The sequence below is a fragment of the Talpa occidentalis genome, unplaced genomic scaffold (genome assembly GCF_014898055.3).
Source record: "Talpa occidentalis isolate TD23 unplaced genomic scaffold, MPIMG_talOcc4v2.1 talOcc4.104, whole genome shotgun sequence".
NCBI classification, from domain to species: domain Eukaryota; kingdom Metazoa; phylum Chordata; class Mammalia; order Eulipotyphla; family Talpidae; genus Talpa; species Talpa occidentalis.
The window spans coordinates 17,939-41,924 of record NW_023601038.1 but is presented as its reverse complement, the minus strand read 5'-3'; the positions used below and the strand labels follow the sequence as shown (position 1 = coordinate 41,924).

General features: G+C 39.0%; 1 long non-coding RNA gene across 2 annotated transcripts in view; it reads left to right on the top strand.

Annotated features, from left to right (window-relative positions):
• Positions 1-245: 245 nt before the first annotated feature.
• The window catches only part of LOC119237849 (uncharacterized), a 39,063-nt gene continuing 15,322 nt past the window's right edge, over positions 246-23,986 (top strand). The window contains exon 1 of one of the 2 annotated variants that reach the window (XR_008553576.1): positions 246-262. This is a non-coding gene — a long non-coding RNA (uncharacterized LOC119237849). Of the gene's footprint in view, positions 263-616; positions 1,177-23,986 lie in introns of those variants that run through there. The other variant, XR_005123454.2, reaches the window with a different exon arrangement.

Below are 23,986 nucleotides of genomic sequence, written 5' to 3'. Positions count from 1 at the left end.
CCTTGTTGACTTCGGCGTCCTCGCGAAACTGCCCTCGCGCACGCGGCTTTCTGCGCATGCCCAGGTCCCCGACGCCTCTGAAGGCCGCGAGGTCTGGGCTTCCCCAGCCTTGGGTCCCGGCTCCGCCCCTCCCCCGGCGGCGGCGGTGGGGGAGGCCGTGTTGTTGTGGCGGTGGCGGCGGCCGGCTGCCGCGGAGCCCTCCGAGTCCTAGCGCCTGACCCTGCGCGCCGCTGCGGCTGGCCGGACGACCGCCTCGCCACAGGTAACGCAGCCGCCCGGGGCTCTGGGTCGCGTGGGTTGGCGTGTTCGGCGCGCGGGCGGCGCGGGCGCGCTTCGGGGCCGGGCGGCTGGGGTTGGGTCTCGAGGGAGACCTGGAGGTCCGGGTCTTGGGAGTCGGGGGAGGGGGGTGTTCAAGGGAGTCTGGGGGCTCGAAAGGGGCGGGAAGTCGGGAGCCGGGGTCCTCGGGGACGTGTGAGTAGAGGGGCTGGGGGTCGAGGGGGCGCTGGGGCTGCCGCGGTCCCGCGGCTCTGGTCCTGACGGGGGGTCCGCGCAGACGCCCCCACCTTGCTGTCCTCGGACTTCCGCGGCTCCGTCGGGCCTTTTCGGCTCTACCCCGTGACTTTCTGTTGTTGTTTTGATTTTGAAGGAAGAGAATTCAACCTACGTAGCTTCAGGGAAATCTTGGGGGCTGGGGCTGGGACTGGGAAGGGATACAAGAGGCCAAAGCAGGCGCTAACATTGCCTGACTTTCTGGTGTTTTGTTGGAGTATGTGCTACTAGTGCAGCGCCTGTCGTTAGGGTATTTCAACCCCCAGCGTGGAGAGTAGAACCAGAGGGATTCGCTTTGTAAACCCAAGATTCTTTTTTTAAACTTCTCTTGGGTATGCCCGTTAAAAGACAACTGAGAAATCAAAATTCTTTTTTTTTTAATTACAAGGATTTGGTAGACGGACGAGAAAGTGTAGTTTTACCGAGTTATTTTCGCCCATTTTTTTTTTTAATTTGCAAAAATACTACGTGCTCTTTAAGAAAAAAATTTAGCAGCCAAACAATGAAGACGTCAGCTTTGCCTCCCCGCCCCACACCCTCCCCCCTTTTTCCTCTTAGTACCTGGGGTTGGTAGCCAGACTGACTTCAAGTGTGGTGTTTAACCTTTAAGATTTTTCTGCGCATACAGTAAGTATGCTTACAAACAAAATCTGCATCACTATGGCATACAGTTTTTATTAGCTAGTAGTACTCACGGATATCTATGTTATTACATATCTCGTTCTTTTTAAAAAGCTAAATACTTGTGTATTTTTATTTTTTTTTATTTTGGCTGAAAAGTGCCTCCAGTTTTTCCATATATTTTCTTAGCTTTTAAGAAGGGATAAAGGTCATTTTTAAAACTGTGTGGTCAAACTTTCAGACTTCTAAAGTCAGATTGGAATACTTGCGTATTAGGCAAGTTGAGTAATACATTTCCACAGAGGTTAATGGTAACTTACATGAGGCCTGAAGGACTGCATAAAACAGTCTACTAAAATAGATTATTACTTTTACAGTGTTTTCTAAAAAGTAAATTCAAATTCCACATGGTTGAAAACAAACTCATTTCCTGTCTGAAGTGTGAAGAGGAGGTAAGGTAGAATGCAAGTTTGTATTTCAGAGAAAAGGGAAAAACTCCAAAACCTCACACTGCCCGGTATTAAATATTTGGTAGTAAACCATAAGGAGTAAGTAATCAGATAAGTGGAACAATGGTTAACGTTACTGTTAAGTAAGACAAAGCTGGAAAATACCTATTTTTATATTTTTGTGCGTGGAAGAGCAGGAGGCTTTGTTGACTTAATCACTGACTTTTTTTTTTTTAATTGAAAATATACTGTATGTTTATGTTGGGTGCTAGCATTCCGGAAAAACAGAACTGAGTAAGACAGTTACAAAAACAGTCTGGTTCTGAACATGTATAGCCTGAGATCTTAGATTAACCTGTGTAGCTCTGTATTACTTGGGGGAGTTTGCTTTAAAAAAAAAATCGAAAACTCCCATGGTATTTTAGTTTTAATTGTTGATAATAATATGCCCTTTCTTACATATTTTTCATAACAGCATGGGGCATTCTCTTTGTTCAATAGATTAACAAACAGAGGCTCTGAGTGATTAAACTGCTCTGATCCCATTTCACTTTAGTGGTGGTGAATGCATAAGATTCAGGCATGTGTGTAACTGTTTTCTCCTCTGCCATGCTGCCTCTCATTACTGAAGATTAACGTAAAATTACTGATCTTAGGATTTCCTCCTCTTTATTGCCTTGGAAATGTTTCTAACAAAAATAGAGACTTGAATATGATGATATTCCTTGAAAAATAATCCAAAGGACATAGTGTAAAACTGCAATGTTACCTTTTTGGAAAAGGTTTTTCTGGTGGCATATTATTAAACTATTTACTTCTTTGTGCTGATTGCTGTTAACTAAGAATATGGGGAACTTTGTTAATGTAGTAACTCTGTTTAATACCGTGGTATATTTGGATATCATAGTTAAGTTGTAGCTCTTACTGGTACTTTTATTCTTTACAGACTTGGTGGATAATCTTAGTTCATTTACCATATTTAAGAATTCAGTTTACTATTTGTAAATTATAATGAAAAGATGCGAAGAGGGTCTTAAAAAGATTAAAATTTAAATTTTTGGTATTTTACAGCCTTAAGGTGCATCATGACAGTAGAGACGCCTCGTTTTATTATGGAGTTGTTAATTTGTTTTGGTTTTCCTGTAGATATGGCAACACTGTAGTTTTAGGAAATATGGCAAATTCTGAAGTTAGTTTGATGAGGTTCCAGCAACCTTCCCTTTGGTGGTGATGGGATTTGTAGTTCCCAGTGTATTTTGGCTTTGGTCTGGAGTGGGGGTGGAGTCCACAAAGCCTGTATGGAATTAGCTTTAGGACATCCTTTTCCCCCTAACAATATGTTTAAAAAGAAACCTACATATGGGGATATATTTGAAGTTTTATTCTTGCCAATTATTAAAGATGCTTGTTGGATTCACATTTAATTGGGAGGTATAGCTAGTCACTTATTTCTTGGACAAGTTATACTGGATGTGGCTGGGTTTTTTAGTTGTGGAACACAAAAATCTTTCTGGTGTTGAAAAGTGGTTAGAATATGTTGAGAACTACTGATGATCAGCTCTTGAGGAGTGAGGAATCCATTGCTGGTGTGGTTTGACTTAGTGCAGGGTCCTTGGGTTCACTCTGGGAAAGGTTTTACCAGAGTTTCCCTTTCAGTGGCATGTTTCTTTACGAGTCAGAGACGGACGTTCTATTTAAAGGGTAGTTTATTAGGAAACGGGTCAGAAAAGTAAAGTACACTTGCATAGACAAAAGCGGACAGGAAGAGCTGCCCCAGAAGGGACAGGTTTGCTCAGAGAGGCCTGCGTGGTTGCAGGAGGGCGGCCTTGACAGGTCATGGGCAGGCAGGAAGCTGCTGCCCTGTAGAGGGAGAGAGTTGGTGAAAAGAGGCACCTGCATAGTCACAGGTGGGCAGTGGGAGTGCTGCTCAGAGCCAGTGCAGAGACTGCAATTGATATAGTCTTCTTCTGTTTGGGAGGGGCTCACTCCTGAGCTGTCAGTTGGTTGCTACTTTTGGACAACTATGTAGAATTTTGAAGGGCCTGGAGATTCCACAGTGGGCTTAATCTCCATATCTTTACCTTTGGGGGTCCCTTGGGCTCAGTCTCCATATCTTTAGACTGCACCTCAGGATACTAGTGTCTATGTTATGCTAATCTCTTTTGCCCCCACCTCCTAGTGTGAGCCAGGTTTCTGTTCTTGTGGTGCTTCTTTTAGTTTTTTCACTATTCCTGTCCTCTGTCAATGCTTATGTATGTGTTTTCTAAAATTATGAAATAGTAAGAGATCATTTTGCTAATAAATAGTTGCTTTTTGAATTTAAGCTGAAAATCCTTTTGGAGTAGCTAGAAATCAACTATTTGGTTCCTGTGAAGGAGAGTAAAAGAAGTTTCAGGTGTGATTTAGATTTAAAATCCTTAATTAGGGCCTCCCTGGTGGTGCAGCGGTTGAGCACTGGGTTGCGAAGCTGCCCGCAACTTCTTCAGCGCCGGTTCTATCCCCGGCCACTGGCAAGGGTCCCACATGGCGCGCAAACCTCTCCTACTGCCCTCCGCTCCCCTCAGCAGTGTACTTGGTCATTCTGCCTGTTCTGCTCTCCCTCTGACTCTGGTGAATTCTCTCACCCTCCCCCACTTCTGACTGTACCCAGTGTTTGTATAAATAAATAAATAAAATCTTTAAAAAAAAATTTGGGTTTTTAAAAAAATAAATAAAATAAAATCCTTAATTACCTCTCAGTTACCACTCAGTTACCAAAGGTCCCACCTCCAGAATTAGAGATGAGCTTCATTTTGGGAGGGACACAAACATTTAGCCTGTAACAGTCCCACCCTTTAAAAAAAATTTAGATGTAATTAACATGTACTATTTATAAATGGAGTTTAAAAACTAATTTTCATTAAAGTGATTGTGAAATTGCATGGAGAATCTTTTTTTCTGATATTTAGATTTCTAGGGAGAAACTAATAAAGGTGAAAGAGACATCAAAATAAAGTGAAAATCTGAGAATTAGCCTTCAAAATAGACAAAGAGAAAAGGGATTTCCTCAGTGAGTCATTTGTAGGGTCAAATATGTGAAATTGAATGGTTGTTACAGAAGATGAAGATTTCAAAATTAGCGTGACTTGAGCAATGAAATACTGAAAATATATGTAATCATAATTATTATATTATGTTACCTGTGTCTTTCTGGGACTTGAGTTGGAATAATACTTTTCAGTAATGCTTAGGCTCTAATGTATAGTAATCACATCATGCTAGTTTAGTTTGTAAACACAGTTATGTAACAGGGTGGTCCCCAGGAAAGGGGGAGGTTCCAGGTTCCCTGCCCCACCCCAGGGAGGGTGGAGCTGAGCAGGAAGAGAAGAGGATGCAGAGGAGACTGAGGAAGGAAGGAAGCAGGATGGAGCCAGAAGGACACCTGGAGGAGGCGCATGGAGCCTAGAGACACGTGAAGAAACTGCGCTTGTCTTTTGGTCGTGGACTGGGTGACACAGATGTGGGTGAGACCTGTGGGGAGGTGACAGTGGCAGCTTTTATCTTGAGGTTGATTTTGCTCTTTTCCTTCCGGGCTTGTCTGGTTGTTTCTGACCCTTTTCTGTGGGTCCCCACTGGAAGATGCTTTAGACTTGTAGCAGGCTTTGGGGCCTTGTTCTGGGCCGATCCCATATGGATGGACTTTTACCTACGAGGGGGCGGGTAACTTTGGGTGCTTCATTTAGAAACTAGACTCTTAGCCTTTCCTGTACTGTTTACTAATTGTACTGATGTTTCTTTTCATTAAAATCTCATATGTTCTGTGTTGATGCGGCAGAACCCATTTAGAATAGGCAGGTTTGCGGGTTTTGGGCTGCCCCTCTATAACAGTTACAGTGAACATCTGAAGCGCTTTTTTTTCTGTGTGATTTCTACAAAGCAGACTAGTCCTGTTATAGGACAGCCCCGATATTGAACGGGTTGCTGGCTGTGGGTCCTCACCCGCGCGCTTACAAGGGACTTATTACTACTCCACTACAGGCATACACAAAAGGTTAATAAAAGGTTTATTTACAAGGGAAAAGGAAATAAGGAAAATGTACAACTCAGGGAGAAAATAGGGAAATAAAGTCTTTTACGCGTCCTACCCGATCCGACGACCTGGAAACCCAAAGGCACTCTCAGAGCTGGCCAAACGCTGCGAGCTGGTGGATAGTCAAAATGGGGATCCCCAAAGCCCACGTGTCTGGCTTTGTACCAATCTGGCTGCTTAACCCCACCCTCAGGTCCCAACCACCTTCCCTTTGGTGGTGATGGGATTTGGAGTTCCCAGTGTCTTTGGCTTTGGCCTGGGGTGGGGGTGGAGTCCACAAAGCCTGTATGGAATTAGCTTTAGGACATCTTTTCCCCCCTACAGTCCTTCTTGTGACTTTTCAATTTTTTAGCTCACTTCTTACCTGTAAGGTAATGCAGCTGTTACCTTGTATTGACTCTCAGCTTCCTTTATGGAGATGCATTTTCTCCTTTTGGGTTCCACACTGACCCATGGCATCCACTGTTCTTTTTTTCCTCTTTGCTCAGTCCCCAGTTCTGCCTCATTTCCTTAAACTTCATACTTGCTTTTTGTTGCTCTCCTTGATAAACTCTCCAAGTGGCTGTCATTTTGGTATCTTGAAAAAACATTTCAGAATTAAACTTAACACTTTGTTTACTTGGCAGATTAATCCTTCCCTTATTTCCTTGCTTACATCAATGACCTTGACATTTTCTTGGTTATCTAGGGTCAAAACCAAATTCTTCATTCTTTTCTCAAAAATTTATTTTAGTGCATTGTTTCTTGATTCTCTTCTTTCCATTTTTCCAGGGACATTGCATTTTTAATCCTTCGACTGCCATCAACAGGAGACATCATTAATCTTTTACTGGTCTTAATGCATACTGCCATCAAATTAATTGTCCTAAATGCAGCCCTTGTGTTTTCAGTGCTAGATGACAGAAATGAAAATCAAACTCGAAAGAACATTTCTTATGTCGGTGGCTGTGTCAATGCTTTTATTCTTACATGGTCTTCATTTCAGGCTTATAGTGGTAAATATTATCTCACACTTTACATGAACCTGAAGGAGTGCTATTAGGTAGAACTGGAATTTGATCACAACCATATCTTCTAAGTTTGTGTTCTTGACCACTGTGCTTGTACTGAGTGGTTCCGGATCAGCTTGAATAAAGTCCTTGCTCCTCAGTGTTGGCTTTCAAAACTGCATTATTTGACTGCACTACGCCTTTTAACTTATTTCTTGTTTTATTCAAACTTAAGTTTTACTTTATTATTTTGGTTGCTCATGCAGTTTCACTTCTTAGAATTCTTTTCCTATCTCTGCGTTTTGAAGTCCTCCATGTAAAAGACAGCCTCATAAACCACATTTCCATAGAGCCCCCTCTCCTCCCTTTTTTTGTATGACAGTAATGTCTTCAGTCATTCCTATAGCTGTTTGATTTCATTACAGTACCTTCTATGCAGTATTTATTTTTAAGTAGTCTGATAGCTGTAATTTATATTCTTTTTTAGAAAAGATTTATGCATACAAGAAATGGGATACAGGCCAAAGGTGTGGGGGAGAGACAGAATGGGGAGCAGAACAGGCAGATCCACTGAAATACATTGCTGAGAGGAACAGCAGGCGAGGCAGGAGAGGTCTGCTGCACCATCTAGGTAGCTCCCTGGCCAGCCAGGTATCAAACTGGTGCTGCAGTTGCTGGCAGTAGCTTGCTACTGCTGTCTTTAACCCCTGCGCCACAAGGGAGGGAGGCCCTTGTATACTCTTAACAGATTATAAAATGTTTGGATATAGAAACTGCCTTACTGTATCTCCCATTGGATGCTTAGGAACTATGTATGAATGAATATGAAAATTATAAATGGTTAAATGCCCTTTATTGGCATTAATTAGTATCAGATTTTAGTCTAGATGGCACAGTAGTTTATTGGAGTTTTCAATTGTGTGTGTATATATAGCAAAAATAGATTTTCTTGTAGCCTTTCAAATGCTTTCTTTTATTTTCACATTGATTATTAGCTAATTACAAGTTCGTAAATTTTAAAAATAAGTTTTTTATGCATATACCTGTGAATTAATATTGTATATTGAAATTCTTAAAATAGTTTTTGACATGTGAATTCTTTTCCAAGCTGTTGAATTAAGCACAATTTTCAAATGAACTACAATATTGTCATAACCCTCTGACCTCACAGTCTCTTCTTTGCTTATATCAATGTAAAAGAATAAAACTATGCCTGTCCTGTGATGTTTTGTTCCTTTTGGTGATTATCAGGAAGTTCTAACTATATCAACAGAAATGCCTTCCTATAGATTATCCATAGCTGTTTGCTTTCCTGAAGATAGTTCATGTGGAATTTCAGACTCATTTGATTCTGTCAAGGTTCATTACTTTGCAGAGGTTTCAGTTGTATATCTCTCTTAATCTTCCTTTGTAGCCTACACTTAATATAATTTAGTAGTTTCAGTAACTAGTTCTTGGCTTTATTAAGTAAAAACAACCCTTGCTGTTAGGAATTGAGAATGTATGTTATTTTTTGTGGTGGTGATGGGTGGGAGATACTGGAGTTTCTTTTTGGAATGCTAAATGCATGAAAGGTGATGATTGATTCTAAGATCAATTTGTCAGTTTACATGTTCTGTTTTTAAGCGTTAAAATAAAACTAAGTTTCAGTTTAAGTTTTTAAGTTTAAGTATTTAAGTTTTAAGTTTAAAATAATTCATTGATGGGCCTCCCTGGTGATGCAAGGGGTTAAGATGCAACGTATGAAGCTGTCTGCAGCTTCTGCAGTACGAGTTCAAGTTCGGTTCCCTGCCGGCCAGTGAGCAACCCACATGGCGCAGCAGACCTCTCCTCACTCGCCTGCTGCTCCAGTCAGCAGTGTACCATGGTCGATCTGCTTGTTCTGTTCCCTACTCTGTCTCTGGTGAATCCTCTCACCCCCCACATTTCTGGTCTGTACTCCAGCTCTTGTATGCATAAATAAACAAATCTTTAAAAAATAAAATAATTCACTGCTATTAAAATAGGTAATATTGTCATGTACATTAAATGTTAAGTGATACATAAAGTGTTATAAACTGAAAATGTCTCCTCAGCTGCCCACTTGTAAGTAAAAGTGTCAATGGCATGAAAGAAATTGGGATGACATCTCTTAGATAATAGAAAAACTTAATTTCTTTATATACAAATAAATGGGGGTAACTTTTTGCCCTGCTTATATAGATGAAATACACTGCAGTTATTCACTTCATTTCTGCAGAGAAAGAACTTCATTCTTAAAAAAAAAAAAGTATAGCCTCAAAGTTTCTGTTACATATGTGTACTTGTGTATATGTATTATAATTTAACCATATTTCCTGCTGAGAGTCATTTAGATTGTTTCTAATTTTTTACTGTTTTTACTGTTATGTCTATTGAGGCAATACTTTGAGGGAAGAGAAATAAAATGTAGATTTTATTCCCGCAGGAGAAAATAAAGTTTGAAAACTGAAATGGATGTTTCTTGGGGGAAATCATAGCAAGTGAATTGGAAGAATGGGAATGACAGTGGTAGCTGCATCTGTAACCAGTTGTCTGTTCTTGGTGAGCATCAGCCCTCAATATTTGGTGTTTAGAAATGATACTTGATATCTGGAAACCGGTTTCTGGGATTGTGGTCTACAGTAATATATTTAATGTTGGAAATCTATTTAGGGGATAAACTCCCTTGCGTATAATCTAGAAGAAAATACAATGGTCTACAATTCACTGTATTTTATGTGACCATTTTTTTAATTATAGTATTGTTTGTTCAAAGATTTAGACTACTGAAATACATGAAGTTAACCAAATTTGTCCTTCGGCAAACTCCCCCGTTCTTATCTGTTCCTCATGAATTTCTTGAGGAATGAAAAAATTTTAAGTTTGATGTGAATCATTTCAAACTTTTATGTGGAAACATATTCCTTCATCTTAATGTCAGAAACCTACCAAATAACATGTAAATGATAAGAAAGATAAAAGTCAGAATTGCATGAAATAACAAATGAATATGATAATGATGGGATACAAGGTAGGGTTCTATAAATAGAATATTGTTTAAAATGTAATAGTTACTTAGGTTCTGAAGTTGGTATACAGGTCACTCCTAATAAGTCACTTATAGTTTCCCAAACTTTACTTTTTTTAAGTAGTAGTATATAATTTACTGAATAGTGATGTGTTTTCTTTCTTTGTCATTCTGTAGATTTGAGAGCTTTTTTGATAGGTCTTAAAAATTACTTAAGTGTTTTGCTAGATACGTCATTTATTTCTAAGGTTTATTTTACATCTTGCTTAGGTCTGTAAAATTTAGATTTTTTTAAAACAGTGCTTCATTTGTACTGGCTAATTTCTCAACACCTATGATTCTCTTTTGGTCATTTATATGTAATTACTAGTCATTGTGGAAAAAAATAAGTAAGGAGTCTTTGGTTTTTGCTGCCCCTCTTCCCATAATAATAGTAGGAATTCATTGTAGAAAGACAGGGAAATAGGGGTAAAGAAGAAACAGATTACATGTAATGTTATTACTCGGGGTTGATATATTCTCCAGTTAATACCGTGAAACTTCTCTGTGGATGTGAACATCAACTAGAAGAGCCCAGCTTTATAATACTGTCAGAGTGGTGACTTTGGTAATAGAAGCATGGGAAATGTGAGTGCTTGCATTTTCTCTAGTTGGGGTACTTCGTTAAGCAGCTAACACTGTGGCAGGTCTTTGACTTAGCATGCCAGGTGCTTTGTGCACATCTACAGCTAAGTGCTTGGGTGTTTAACTTGGTGATGGAAGCCACAGGCATGTGGGTGAATGCATCAGGCAGTGCACTTTTCTCAGTGCCCCTAGATTAATAGTTCAGAACTTTTATTTTGACTCCATATCATTGTAGGCCATCTTTAAAATACTGGACCTAAGTTTATAAGAAAGAAATCTTCAGAAATGCTATAGCTCAAAAAACAAATATTTGTTTTACAGTGTCTAGGATGGCTTATTTTATCCTTACGGTTCCTGAGAATACTAGTACTCATCTCTCATGTTTTCATTTTAGTCTCTTGATGACTAGAGTGGATTTTGAAATTCTTGGTCACATTATTCCTCAAACATAAGAGCAAATTTTGGAACACATGAGGAAGGTACTCACTAGTTTTATTTTCCAGAAAAAACCTGGCAGTGTCTATTGTGAAATAACATATATTGTAAATTCCAGTCTGAAGGAATTACTTCATGTGCTTCTAAACTGTTTTAATGGTCTTAATATTTTTCCCCTGTAAATAGAGTTATTTGAATATTTATTCTTTTTTGAGCCAGAGAAGTTAGAAATGGTAAAAGAAAGATTTGAACTTTCTACAGTGATTTTATAAATATCTGTGTACTATAACAATTCACTGCTTTGGTTCTAAAGGAAAGTGCAGGAAATTACCAGGTATCTCATTGTTTATGGTAAAGAAACCTTTACGTAAACTCTCTTTTAAGGATTTGTTCAATTAACATTATTTTAATAATCACTGGTTTTTATTGTACCTAGTAAGATGAATTGTCACATTAAAACAAATTATATATGTATATATATGCATGGATTCACACACACACATATACACACACACACACAGGTGCATATATTTATGGGCATCTGCTGCTCATATCTCTAGGAGGCACTGTTCAGAATAGTTATATAATATAATTTAAATTCCCTGTGTTGATTCAGGAAAAACTTTCATTGTAAATGGTGCTTCTTGGAATTGTGTAGAATGCTCATATCTGTGGTGCTCTGACATGTTCATGTAACTTTCATTACATAATCTTCACAGCATTCTTGTTGAAGAGGCAGGTGTTTCATTTTATAGATGCATGAAGAAACTCAGTTATCTTTTTTTCTGAGTCTGTACTCTTTTAGGTAAAGGGATCTCCCGTGTTAATAGTATTAATTAGAGACCAGTCTTGGGGCCAGTCTCACCATCAATATTGTAGGAGTGGAGCCAGGAGATTGAAAAAAAGGAGTAGAAAGAGCAAGGAGAATGATTGCTATACAATCAAGGTCAGGATGTGGAGTCACTTATGCCCAGCATAGCTGCATATAAAATACGGCAGGGCACATGTGGTCACACAATAAGAGATGAGATGTTACTGCAGTCCAAGACAAAGGCAAAATTCTGGATTATAGAGTATTTCTGCTATACCAGTTGACTTCTGGGGGGCATTATCACAAAATGTTCTGATTTGGAGTAACCAAGAAATGGTCGCTAAAATAGTATAGAGCTCTTCTTTACACTGTATAGAAAGACTTTGTTTTTAATCTTTGAAATCTAAAGAAATAATTTGGGTATCAGTAACATTAACTCATTATAATCTAGTGGTGCAAGATAAAAAGCATATGCTAAATTTGAATATGTATGTTAGTTCATTTGAGTCCTAAAACTGGTGAATTGATAGTAAAGTAATGTCATTGTGAAGGTAAAGGTCAGGAATTGGGACTTTAATAAATACATTTGAATCTGGACCTTTTTCCTCATTGTTACCCAAAGCTGTTTATGAAGTACAATGTCTGCGTGTTTCCTTTGGCATCTTTTAGTGCTTTCTGTTGTATAAACCATTAATAAAATCAAATCCTCATCCTAAATGTCTTAATATTCTTTTCACTAGTATGTTTTCTCATTCAGTTTTAGTGATACACAAAAAGCATTTACTGGCAGGCAGTCTTTTAGAAAGAGTGCTCCCTCTTCAGGCCAACTGGAATCATGCTACATTAAAATTTGGACAATTTTGAATTTGCTGCAAATGCCCTGATGGTTACAGCTAAGTAAAAGTGTGACTATTACATGTAAAGGTTTCTCATACTGAACTGAACTTCTATAAGCACTTAGAGTGAATCTTTATTTTTTTTAAAGATTTATTTGTTTGTTTATACATGCAAGCACTGGGTGCAGTCAGAAGCACGGGAGGATGAGAGAATTCACCAGAGCATGGAGCAGAGCAGGCAGAAGGAACGAAGTACACTGCTGAGGGGAGAAGCGGGCAGCAGGAAAGGTCTGCACGCCATGTGGGACCCTCCCCCGGTGGCTGGGGAGCAGCCTGGGATCGAACCGGCGCTGCAGAGGCTGCAGGCAGCTTCGCAACCCAGCGCTCAACCGCTGTGCCACTGGGGAGGCCCTAGATTGAATCTTGATAGATTCAATAGTAGATTTCCACTGTTACAAAGTAAGGTCAGTAATAAAGCAGGACTGAGCCCTAAGCAGCTTTAGGCTTGAATTTATGTTTAGAGACAATTTTCCCAATCATTTAAAATATTAGAAATTCTGAATTTTTTGTGACACTGTATTCAAGGTCTAAGCATTGGACACTTTTTTAAATAGCAAAAGATGATTACAAGGTATAATAATAACCAAACCATGGTTGATGGTTTTATTATTTGGCATATTTCCAGTTAGTATTTCAAGTTGAGTATCAGTGCCTTCATAAAGTTCTTGTTTGGTCTATTGAATATTCTTTTAGTTAAAGAACTTTTGACAGCTAAAGGCTTTACATTGTCTGAAGATTGTGATATGCATTATTTATAAAAGAAAGTAAGTTGCAAGTTCTTTCAGGGACTGTGAGCTGTCTTTCAAGTTGATTGTCCTTGTCATCTTTTTAATTTCCTGTTTCTTGGCTGGGAAATATGAAGGTGGGCCCAGATGTTCACATTTATAGTTGTTTGATTCTCTGTGCAGCAGCTTTTTGCAGGAGAGGGCAAATGAAGTTTGGACAGTATACTAGACCAGTAATGCTAGAACCTGGCATTGTAAACATCACGGTACTAGGCAGAGGGGAATTAAAGGTTGCTGCTCAGCTGACATTAGGGTAGGAGGACTACCCTGGATTATTTAGAAGCGTTCAGTACAATTACGAGGTTCCTTAAAAGTGGCAGCAGGAGGCACAATGAGGGCTTAACTCAATGTTGCTGGTTTTGAAGATGGAAGAAAACGGACAATGGTTTCTTGAGAATGCAAAAAATAAGCCCTCCTATAGCCTCTAGAAAGGAATGAAACCCTGCCAACTCTACCTGATCTTAATCCAATGGGATTATGTCAGGCTTCTGATCCCCAGAATTCTAATATAATAAACTTGTGTGGTTTTATTTATTGTAATGATAGAAGACTGATAAATGTTTATATATTGGGACTCTTTGATTTCCTTAGTGAAAAAATTGCTAAGCAAAACCCTTCCCCCAGAAAAATATTGACATATTTACAAACCAGTAAGGCTATATATAAAGCTAGTGATAATTGTATTTGAATGAAGATGAACTTGAGCCTTGCCAGGTAGGATCTTTTTAGCCTGGTTACCATTCATTTTTGCATCATCCTGGAGGCATCTTTGGAATTCTCTCTTTCTTTAATGGTGAAAGTGGTATACTAGGCAAGCACATGAATACAGGATGTCATGAAGATGGCAGAACCATAGCTTAGAAGACCATCTTAAAGTTAGTTCCAGTAATCTAGTTAAAATTAAAATGGAGACAGGGATTTTCACTGAGGAATGTGATAATTGATAGGTGAGGAGCTATGTATGTTAAGTTTGAGATACTGATGGGAATCTCCTTTCCTGGGAAATTAATCTAAAAATGTACTAAATGCACTAGAAAATTTATTCAAAGGAGGAAACTGATTTTGAATAAGCAGAGCAGGAAAAAGAAAAAAAAAAAAAAAAACTACCCTCAAGTCCCCAAATGTAGTATGTTGGAAGAAGGTAGGGACAAAATTAACAACTATTTAAAAATTTTTGTGGGTGGCAGACTTCTGGGGTTGTTATGCATTTGCTACATGGAGTCTTTCCAGTTTAGGGGAAAGTGTCTTACACTAGAAGTTGTACTTACATTTTGTTCTCAGTAGGAAAGACAGATTATTCCTGTGCATTTACTGTACACACACAAAAGTGAGTTTCCTTCTTGACACACCAGCCAGCCATAGAAAGTATAAAAAATTACAGCAAGGTAGTTGCGTAAGACTAACTAAAAATTGCTATCTTTGAAAGAATTTTTGTTCTTCCAAAATATGTAAACCTGTCCTCCCAACACACATTAAAACAAACTTCCAATAGAAACATAAAACTGTCTCTGGCAGTTGTCACTCTTTTTTCTTTGGTGTTCAGTATATTGCCTTTTTAGTGTAATAGTGTCATGTACTGTTGCTTCCAACTTACAATTTTTTTTTTCGCTTAAATGGAAGATATTAACAAATTTGTTTACTTCTTTAATGCCTGTTAGTTTTCCTTCTGTGTTACTATAACTCTGCTACTGCCTTTTTCCAACAAATATTTTTTATAGTTGTCCTCTTTCAATTTGAAGTGCCACTAGAATAAGAAAAAAGTAACATTATTGCTTATTCCTGGCATTTGTTACAAGAATTTGGCTCTGCTATTTTCCTTGCTCTTTTATTCTGTTCTATTTTTAGCCTGGTTACCATTCTTAAATTGAAATTCAATGAGTTCTTCAGTGGTTTTATTTTGCCCTTTGCAGGTGTGCTTATAACATTGAAGTCTTTAGAGGGAAAACAAGGACAACAGGAAAAAGCTTGTGCTTCAGTTAATAAGCTCATGTTTTTATGCACCATTCCAGTAGGTGAGCCCACTATGGTAATCAAACTGTGTAAATAGTTTGATTCTAGATGGATTTCCTAATAGGAACATGAGATGGCAGAATTGGCAGCCAGCGCCCTCATAATCTTCATCATTGTTGGCGTCTAGCTTTATGGGAAACTCTCAGCACAGAAAAGCTGGTGACAGTAGTTAAAGGTTTCACTGAGAAGCGAAGAGAAAACATACCCTAAAACTTAGAAGTTTAAAAAGAAAAAGGAAGTGTTTGCAGGATACAGTAAATTAAGTCAAATACAAGGATTTTGGATGTTTGGGCTGGCAAAGTAACAGGATCTGTTTATTTTCAGTTCATTTATTGCGTATTTTCTTGTTCTTCATTGTCTGATTGAACTCAGTGTAGTATATTCTTTTCAGGTTATGTCACTCTAGTACAAATAGGAAAGAAAGACCACACAGTAATTTGAACAGGGAGAGTGTAATGTAAAGAATTATGAAATGTAATGGGATTGGCTAGTAAGAAGTAAACAGAGCTCTAAAAAATTTAGCAGTAGATAGAAGACATAGGTCTATGATTGCATACCAAGGAAGAGGCCCATACAAAGCTGAGGCCCAGACTTTGTTGCTGTGGTGTCTCCTTGATGGAATTTGCCAGACATCTCTTTTGGGGGTACCAAAGAATTTCATAGAGATGTTTCATCAGAGCCTATTCTGTAAACTGTCCGAGGAGAGAGTGCTACTGTAGCCTGGTGATGGAGAAGTGTTTCTGCACTGTAGGAACTGGTCAAATCATGCTCCAGACCAGGAAGCAAAGCTTGATCTTCCTGTACTCTTTCTTAGACATTTACTCATGCTGTGGCTAAACATTTCCCATCAGTTGGAATTAATGCAGAAAGTAAGATATTTTTGATTTATACCTAATATCTGGTAGAATCAAGGCAACGTGATGGCATACTGCTTTTTAAACAGTCTCTACAATCTTGTGCTCCCTTTGCCATTCAGAACTTCTAGTTAAAATAAAGGTAGGTGCCTTTTAATTTAGAGAGTAGTTCCTACTTTTTAATTTTGCTTCCAGTCAGCTGTTCTTGGCTGTTGTTAACTTAATCTCCTTTTCCCTTTTACATTTAAATGTCAAAATGGAATCATAGTCCTTGAACCAGATATTTGAGCATTGCTCTCCTCTTTTTACTACACTGACTCAGATTAGTGGCCCTGTCAACAATTTTAGCAAGTATTCTACACTTCAGTGTCAGTTTATTTGAACAATATAAGGATTTTGTGGTTGTTTTAAAAACAGGGAAGACACTTCGAGCTTTTATTTTATGATGTATTCAGGGAAAAAACTCAAGATGCTAGAGCTATAAATTCTGTTAGCATGACCTTGAACAAGTAATTTTGCCTTATGCATGACAGGGTGAACAACTTAATTTCAGGGTTTTCTTCTTTATGATTGTATTGCTTATCCTTCTTTCTTTTTCACATATATTTAAATTAATGGGTTTATTTGCACAAAAAAATACATAGATTATGTGTCTGCTGTCATGGATACAAACTTCAAATTCCAGAACGAGATTTCAAATGACAGCAGTATAGTTTGTTTTTGATTTGGCCTTATTTTACTGCTGTTGCCATAGTACTTTAACTATAAAAAATTAAGGTGCCAGGGGTCTCCCCGGTGGCGCAGCGGTTGAGCGCTGGGTTGCGAAGCCTCTGCGGCCTCTGCGGCCTCTGCGCGCCGGTTTGATCCCCGCTGCTCCCCGGCCACGCAGGAGGTCCACATGGCGCAGATCTCCTGCCGCCCGCTGCTCCCCTCAGCAGTGTGCTTCGGTCCTTCTGCCTGTTCTGCTCCCCGCTCTGCTCTGGTGAATTCTCTCACTCCCGCGCTTCTGACTGTACCCAGTGCTTGTATAAATAATAAAAAAAAAAAAAAAAAAAAAAATTAAGGTGCCAAAGAAGTTGTAATCTATGCAAGCTGTATTTGTAGGTCTGTAGAATGATTTAGAAAGTATAGTATACATGCCCTTTTAATATACATGTGTAGTATCACCAACTAAATTGTAAGCTCTTGAAGACTTTTGTCTCTTCTCCAATGAAATATACCTCAAAGCAGGGCATATTAGGATAGTGGAGCATGTAACTTGTTTAGTGGGTAGGTAGATGTCTGCTATTTTGTAAAATATATTTTAAATAACTGGGGAGCTATGCTAAATTCCTTTGTGGGGTTCTTGAATTATCTTTCTGTGTTACAAGGCTCCCTAATCTCAGAGGCAAAATAGCCTTCTGATCTTTGTAATGCAAGTATTAGTCTAAACCTTTCATTTTTATCACATGAATGTCATGCCAAAGATGTTTTGTGAGAACTGAAGAAAGGCACTGTTAGGAACTGAATCTTCCTGTCCTCTCAAAATTTTTATGCTGAAGTCCTAACCCTCTCTGAGGTTGTGCTTGGAGAGGGGGACCTCTAGGAAGTAATTAAGGTCAAAAGGGTGAACCTCTGATCCTTTGGGATTAGTGTCTTTATAAGAAGAGACACCAGAGAGTTTTTTTCTCTCCTGTCACATACACCATTATGAAAGGCCATGTGAAGACACAGTGAGAGGGTGGTCATCTGCAAAACTGGAAAGAGAGTCCTCATCAGAATCTAGACATGCTGGCACCTTGACTTGGATTTCTAGATTCCAGAACTGTGGGATAAATTATTGTTATTTAAACCACTCAGTCTAGTATTTTGTTGTGGCAGCTGAAGCTAAAACAGGTTCCTGACTGTTCTGGGGATGGTCTTAAAGATTTGTGGGAGGTTGGGTTTCTTCTCCTAGAATTAATTTAATTTAATTTTATCTTATTTTTTAAGGATTTATTTATTTATTTATACATACATACAAGCCCTGGGTATAGTTAGAAGCGTGGGAGGGTGAGAGAATTCACCAGAGTGGGGAACAGAACAGACATACCGATGAAATGCTCTGCTGAGGGGAGTAGTGGGCGTGGCAGGAGAGGTCTTCCTGCCATGTGAGACCCTTGCTGGTGGCCAGGGATCGAACCGGCGCTGCAGAGGCTGTGGGCAGCTTTGCAGCCCAGTGCTCAACCGCTGTGCCACCAGGGGAGGCCCCTCCTAGAATGATTTTAGAGATAATTATAAACACTTGGTTGAGTGCTAGGCATCTAATAATTTAGTTATGTGAACAAAATCAGGCCTGTTGAGATCCAAACTGAGTTTGAAGTTAGCATCCTGTCTGCCTGTGGATGTATCTACAAATGCAACCATATTTGCAATACTGTTGTCAAGTAGGATGGGGATAGGGTAACTGGGAAGTAGAGGCTTTTATCTCATGACTGACTTGTCCCTGTGAAAGATGAAGTATGATTTTGTTGAATGAGAGGCATCCATCTTGAGAGGATGGTGGCAGTGGATGTGGGTAATGTATGAGTTTGCTGTGAAGAATGAGTGAGTGGGAGCTACAGTGGATAAAGATAGGTGTTGCTGGATGTTATTGAAAATCCAATTCTGTTTGAGGAACCTGAATCTTTTGTGAAACCAGTTCAACTACTGGATTTTTTGCTTCAGAAATACTCCATAGTATAAAACACAGAAGAGAGGTTATTGGATCTGTTCAAGATCTCTTTGCAGAAAGAGAGGCAGAAAGAATGAGGGGTTGAGTGGAGTGGAGTGAAGCCATATTTATGGGACCAATGTGGTTTGAGTGAAAATGAAACTGGCGAGTAGCAGCAAATAAGGACTTGTTGGCCACACCTAGCCTGCTGCCTGTTTTTCTTTCTTTTTTTTTTTTTTAAAGATTAGTTTATTTATGCATACAAGAACAGGGGTGTAGCGGGTGAGAGGATTCACAAGAGAGAAAGTGTGGAGCAGAACAGGCAGATCTACTGAAATACACTGCTGAGGGGAGTAGCAGGTGAGATTGGAGAGGTCTGCTGTGCCATATGGGTTAGCTCCTTGGCCAAGATTGAACTTGTGCAGCCATGTAGCTTCATAGTGCTGACACTTAACCCCTTGCACCACCAGGGAGGTCCCTGCTGCCTGTTTTTCAAGTTTCAGTGTCTATAAATAAATTTCTGGAACTCAGTCATGCTCTTATATTAACATGTTTATGGCTGTTGAGAGTCCCTTAGTATTTTAAACTGTTAATCCCAATTTTGTTCAGTTTGACTATGGCTTATTCTTTGAAGACCTGTTAATAAGTAATTCTGTTATTAAAGAAATTTAGTTCTAAGAATTCATTTTAACCAAATTCAAAGTAATTTTTAAACATTTTCTGAAAGTGCACTTATTTAACAGACTAATATCCTTGGAGAAGGACAGTGTGTGAACTAACATTATTCTTTTTTTTAAAGATTTATTTATTCATACAAGAACTGGGGTGTAAGCCAGAGGTGCGGGGGTGGGTGTTTGTGAGAGGACTCACCAGAGAGAGTGGGGAGCAGAACAGGCAGATGTACTGAAATACACTGCTGAGGGGAGTAGCAGGTGAGATTGGAGAGGTCTGCTGTGCCATATGGGTTAGCTCCTTGGCCAAGATTGAACTTGTGCAGCCATGTAGCTTCATAGTGCTGACACTTAACCCCTTGCACCACCAGGGAGGTCCCTGCTGCCTGTTTTTCAAGTTTCAGTGTCTATAAATAAATTTCTGGAACTCAGTCATGCTCTTATATTAACATGTTTATGGCTGTTGAGAGTCCCTTTAGTATTTTAAACTGTTAATCCCAATTTTGTTCAGTTTGACTATGGCTTATTCTTTGAAGACCTGTTAATAAGTAATTCTGTTATTAAAGAAATTTAGTTCTAAGAATTCATTTTAACCAAATTCAAAGTAATTTTTAAACATTTTCTGAAAGTGCACTTATTTAACAGACTAATATCCTTGGAGAAGGACAGTGTGTGAACTAACATTATTCTTTTTTTTAAAGATTTATTTATTCATACAAGAACTGGGGTGTAAGCCAGAGGTGCGGGGGTGGGGTGTTTGTGAGAGGACTCACCAGAGAGAGTGGGGAGCAGAACAGGCAGATGTACTGAAATACACTGCTGAGGGGAGTAGCAGGTGAGATTGGAGAGGTCTGCTGTGCCATATGGGTTAGCTCCCTGGCCAAGATTGAACTTGTGCAGCCATGTAGCTTCATAGTGCTGACACTTAACCCCTTGCACCACCAGGGAGGTCCCTGCTGCCTGTTTTTCAAGTTTCAGTGTCTATAAATAAATTTCTGGAACTCAGTCATGCTCTTATATTTACATGTTTATGGCTGTTGAGAGTCCCTTTAGTATTTTAAACTGTTAATCCCAATTTTGTTCAGTTTGACTATGGCTTATTCTTTGAAGACCTGTTAATAAGTAATTCTGTTATTAAAGAAATTTAGTTCTAAGAATTCATTTTAACCAAATTCAAAGTAATTTTTAAACATTTTCTGAAAGTGCACTTATTTAACAGACTAATATCCTTGGAGAAGGACAGTGTGTGAACTAACATTATTCTTTTTTTTAAAGATTTATTTATTCATACAAGAACTGGGGTGTAAGCCAGAGGTGCGGGGGTGGGGTGTTTGTGAGAGGACTCACCAGAGAGAGTGGGGAGCAGAACAGGCAGATGTACTGAAATACACTGCTGAGGGGAGTAGCAGGTGAGACAGGAGAGATCTCCTGTAACATGTGGGTAGCTCCCTGGCCGGGGATTGAACTAGTGCTGTAGTGGCTGGCGACAGCTTGTTAGCACTGTCATTAACCCCTGCGCCACCAGGGAGGCCCAACATATTTTTTTTTTTTTTTTAAGATTTATGTACCAGAACCTGGGTACAGGCCAGATGTGTGGGAGGGTGAGAGGATTCACCAGAGACAGAGTGGGGAACAGAACAGGCAGACTGACTGAAGTACACTGCTGACGGGGGCAGCGGGCGAGACACGAGATGTCTGCCTCACCATGTAGGTATCTCCGCTGCCGGCAGGGATCAAACCAGCACTGCAGAGGCTGTGGACAGCTTCACAGCGCTGTGCTCAACCTCTTGCATCACCAGGGAGGCCCCCCCCCAACATTATTCTTGATATTCTCTTCTCAGTGTGCTTATTTCTTCTTCAGCTTGCGTGACCAGTGATGAAGTCGTTAAATGTAACCTTGAGCGAGGTACTGAGCTAGCATTTAGAAAAACTTACACAAGCATTTTAGTTCAGTTTGTAGATAATTTTCTCTAAATGAATTTTATTGATTCAAGGGACCATTCATGGCAAATTAATCACCTTAAGTACTTAAGTACATTCTAGCACTTGCTGTAGAACCTGTAGCATTACAGTAACGATGTTAAGATGCAGCTCATTTTTAAGAACTTTTTAAACTTTCTGTGGGTTATGATTAAAATTGATAGAATTATTTACCCAGCAAATGAAATGAGGCTGTGTTACCAACATGTGTTTGTGTGTGCTTTTTGTAAGCATCTCAAATCTACATTTTTAATTGTGTATTTTTATTCTGATAATGTGAATGTTAATTGTAGTATGTGACACAAGATCTGTTAAACGAAAAATCTAGAACAAATAATTTACTCTTTCTCATTTTGTTTTCTTCTTTTGTGTGGTTGCAGGTGATACTACCAATCGTGTATTAAGTATCCTAGTGTCATTATAAAATTATTTGAATTGGTGCAGTATTTTGGAAAATGAAGAATGTTATACAAATAAGTATTTTGTTTTGTATAACTTTTGCTAGTGTCTATCTATGTATGACATAATCATCTTGGACTTTGGAAAGGATGCTGTTTTTTTAAGATGAAAAATTTTGTATTTATTATCTATGTATAGTGAATGAACTTAAACTTCCTGAAAGTTTTAAAAGGACCCATAGATACCAATTGATTTAGTGACCTTATTTTCCAGGTGGGGCAAAAGAAAAGCCAGAAAAGGTTATGGCTAGATATAAAATTATATGCTATGAAAGGTCAGTCTTTACATTCCATAGTGTGGTAATAGCATAGAATGACTGTGTTCGGTGTGAGATCATGTTTTGGTTTATCTTAGGGTATACTAATGAAAGGGAACAGATAAGATCATCATCTGAACAGATGAGTAGATCCCAAATTGTGTAATTTTTGCATGAGTGGTGTTTTATTTTATGTGAGTATTGTTCTGTTGAACTCATAATTTTTCAAATTAAATAAACCTCACTTTGAAAGCCTTACCCAAGGGGCTGAAAATGTGTACATTTTGCTTTTATGCTCCTGTTAATCTCATTCTATCCTAAGAACATTGTCACTTAATGGGCTGAAACCACAAAACTGAGCTGCCATTTCTGTATTTTGGTGCAGAGTTTTTCTAGGTTAAGGAGGGTTAGTATAGCATTTTTTACATTTCTTGAAAAAGTGAAAGGTATTAAGGAATCTCAAATCAGAGATATTCCCTGAGAGCTGATTTTGTTAGCTGAAAGACAGGGAACTTTGCATGTTCAGGGGTATTTGTAGTGAAGTAATAGTTGGCATTGTATTTAGAAATACATAGCATTTACTTGCATTGTCCAACAATGTAGGTTTGAAGAGGTCATTTTTTTTTTTTTTAAGATTTATTTATGCATACAAGAACTGGGGTACAGGCCAGACGCACGGGAGGGTGAGAGGATTCACCAGAGACAGAGTGGGGAACAGAACAGGCAGACTGACTGAAATACACTGCTGAGGGGAGCAGCGGGCGAGACAGGAGAGGTCTGCTGTTGCGCCATGTGGGATTCTCGCTGGCTGGCCAGGATCGAATCTGCACTCCAGAGGCTGCGGATAGCTTCACAGTGCTGCGCTCAACCGCCTGCTGTGTAGATACATGAAATCCTATAACTTCTAAAATCATGCAATTTCAAATTGTACTACCTCATGTCTTTTTTAAAAAAAATGTATTTCTTCTCCCAACCTCCCTTGTCTTAGCTAACCTGTTTAAGATCACTTCTAAAGCCATGTGGGTGAGTTAGTGTTATGCAGGTATACAGGGGGTATACATGTTATTATTAAACTTTATATGGCTTTTTCTCTCAGTAAAAATGTTATATTATTATTTTATGTTCTAAGTCTTAAACTCTCAAAGTGTTACTGCCAACTTTTTCTTCAGATCTTTTTTGAATTCAAGCTGTTCTTAATTGCTTAGGCAAGAAGAACAGAAAGCATAAAAGGATGAAGGCATGGTATAGAAAAACAAAAAGCTCAGGAGCAGCACTAAAATAATGGGATTGAGAATATAGTGAAAAGGGCTACAGTATATGGGCCTTTTAGAACTTGTTGAATATCAAAATACTTAATGTGATTGTTTCAACAGAAATTTCTTTTTTTAAATATTTGTAGTAGAGAAGCTTGAAGAATTAGGAGAGGAGGTAGTTTTGAACTTTTTTTTTTTTAAAGATTTACTTTATTTATACAAGAGCCGGGGTACAGGCTAGATGTGCGGAAGGGTGAGAGGATTCACCAGAGACAGAGCGGGGAACAGAACAGGCAGACTAAATACACTGCTGAGGGGAGCAGCGGGCAAGACTGGGGAGGTCTGCTCGCTATGTGGGTTGCTCCGAGGCCAGTGGGGATGGAACCATCAGCTTCACAGCACTGCACTCAACCTCCAGCGCCACCAGAGTGGCCCAGTTTTGAACTGTTTTGAGGCAGTGACTAAGCAGTTGAAAATGAGATGAAGATTTAAGGAAATAGGAAGAAAAAGTATACCTTCATTTTGCTGTTGCCATTAAGCTAGGTATGTTAAAATTTGAAAGGATTTTTCAAAGTA